The sequence below is a fragment of the Palaemon carinicauda genome, chromosome 22 (genome assembly GCF_036898095.1).
Source record: "Palaemon carinicauda isolate YSFRI2023 chromosome 22, ASM3689809v2, whole genome shotgun sequence".
Taxonomy (NCBI): domain Eukaryota; kingdom Metazoa; phylum Arthropoda; class Malacostraca; order Decapoda; family Palaemonidae; genus Palaemon; species Palaemon carinicauda.
Window position 1 is genome coordinate 82,673,400 of NC_090746.1, and position 2,500 is coordinate 82,675,899.

Here is a 2,500-nt window from a genome sequence, read left to right on the forward strand (position 1 = left end):
AGCTGTTGTGTTTTTATATCAGTGATACACTTAGCAAGTGAGCCACATCTATAGTTTTCTATATGGCTGGAAACCTCTAATAGAGGCTGAAGTAAGGCATTGGTGTTAATACTACGCATTAGCACTAGTATCAGTCGTAGTACAGTTAGTAATGAGAAAAAGAAATAAGAAAAATATACCGTAATACAGTAGGAAATAGTAGGCCAGACTAAATCGGTATAGAGAACATTAAAAGCATAGACCGCCGACAGGATTAGAATAGGAAAGATGAAGTCTAAAGAAACAGAATAAGGTTCTCAGCACAATATCATTTAAGAGACTCAATGCGGTTTCGAATATGTCTTTGCTTCCTTTTTTTGAGAGAATATGGGTTATATTTAAAGTCAAGCCTGGGGTACATTATTCTCTTCATAAACCTGTACACAAAACTATATAACATTGACAACACTTGGCTATAAGATAATGTTTATGTTCAGTACAACTCCCGGTTGCTCTCTATATTTGCGCAGTTGCTTTTGTGCTCATCGTCATGTTCATAAAATTGAAAGGTTATTACATACAAAGTTTAGATTCTACCCTTTGAAGCACGGACGTATATGAGTCCGTCCTTCAAATTGATTTTTTACTGTTACACTAGCCTTGAAGTCGGATGAATATTAAACTAAAGAAAAGTATGAAAACGTTCTCAATTGCTGACTTAGATTTCAAATATTCGCGTAAGAAAACATCACTCCCTGTATATTTTGCACTGTTCTCGTCTGGTATGTGTGTGTGCCACTGAGATATATGTGCATATGGGAAATGTGATCAAGGTGCAAGAAACTCTTGGCTTGAGGCAGTGCCGTGTATCAAATATCTGATGGTCCTTCACCCATGTTCAGAGACTGGTTGCCTACATTGGAACGGCAGAATGTTTTATCTCTCTCTCTCTCTCTCTCTCTCTCTCTCTCTCTCTCTCTCTCTCTCTCTCTCTCTCTCTCTCTCTCTCGTGGACATCGTTGGTATTCCAAAGCTTCTGAAATTGATACGAAATAACCCATGGGGAGTAAAGCAGAAGAGAAAGAAAAAAAAAAGGGTCATGAACACAGCACATACTGGAGCCGGCGCTGCGGGTTAAGAGTAGTAGCGATAGATTTGGAGGTTGGATGAAGAAGGGGAGGGTTGAAGGCTGTTTGCTGGTGGGTCTGGGATTTCAGGGGGTAGTGGTCTCTTGAGGTTCAGTTAGCCGGGGCCCCTTGTTGCACCGGATACACTCCAAGTGATAAGGTTCCCTTGTTGAGACCACGGAGATTCGTCGTGACCTGCCTGTCAAAAGTGGAGGAGCGTCATTTGATGGAATATTTTAGAGGAAGGCCTTATCTCCGTTTACGTGCGTACGGCCATAAGGTTCAGGGCAATAGAGAGAGAGAGAGAGAGAGAGAGAGAGAGAGAGAGAGAGAGAGAGAGAGAGAGAGAGAGAGAGAGAGAGAAGAGCTTACATCTGCTGCTTGCCTAGAGAGAGAGAGAGAGAGAGAGAGAGAGAGAGAGTTAGTTAGTTGTCATACTGGCGATTATGCCAGCACTAGTGTACGCGACCCGTTATAAATGACTGCTAAATATTTAGATAGATATGCACATGCACGCACACGCACCCCCTCTCCTACCCGAGGGACGGGGAGAGCTGAGCGTGACCGGAATATATATATATATATATATATATATATATATATATATATATATATATATATATATATATATATATATATATATATATGTGTGTGTGTGTGTGTGTGTGTGTGTGTGTGTGTGTGTGTGTGTGTAGCCAGACACTTGCTCTTTATTATATAGGGGAGATTATTCTAAAAATTTCTCAGGTCGCAAGAAATGTGGATGTTTGTTTTTTTTATATACGAGGGTGAGTAAATTAATTTCATTTGTGGAGGAAATAAGACGAGACATAAAACTAAAAATTTTATAATGAACACTAAACAAGTGCGGTATTAATCAAAAGGGGAGATACGGAAGCAGGGAAAAACAAACTGTAAACATTCAAGAAAGTTTCCGTCAAAAGTCAATTAAGTTACTAAAGCAAATTGACAATATAAATAAAGAAAAGGGGAAGGTGAACGACATAAGTTATTTTAGAAGGTATTTCTTCACATACGTAGGTGATACAATCGAAACCCTATAGAGAAACAGCAATTATTAAAGACCAAGTTACACTGACAGGCTACAAGAGAAAACCAGAAAGTCCAAACCGTAGGACTAATGTATGAACGTTGTCTAGACAAAGCCTTACTTTCTATGGGCGTGCCCCTGCTTAAACTATGGGTGGAGTGCTGGGCCCAAGTAACTGAGCGTGGGCATAAGCCTCCAAGCTGGAGCCCTAACCCAGCATTCTCGACACCACCATGTCATAATTATCTAGGTTAGAACGCCTGTCAGGGTACTACCAAAGAAAAAAAGTAATGTCCGATTGTTCGGTCATCATAAACATCCATGTTCCAGGAACGAGTTTGGG

General features: G+C 40.2%; 1 protein-coding gene across 3 annotated transcripts in view; it reads left to right on the forward strand.

The window, feature by feature from the left end:
• LOC137616567 (cytokine receptor-like) overlaps positions 1–2,500 on the forward strand; it is a 160,092-nt gene that overhangs the window by 864 nt on the left and 156,728 nt on the right. The window lies entirely within an intron of this gene.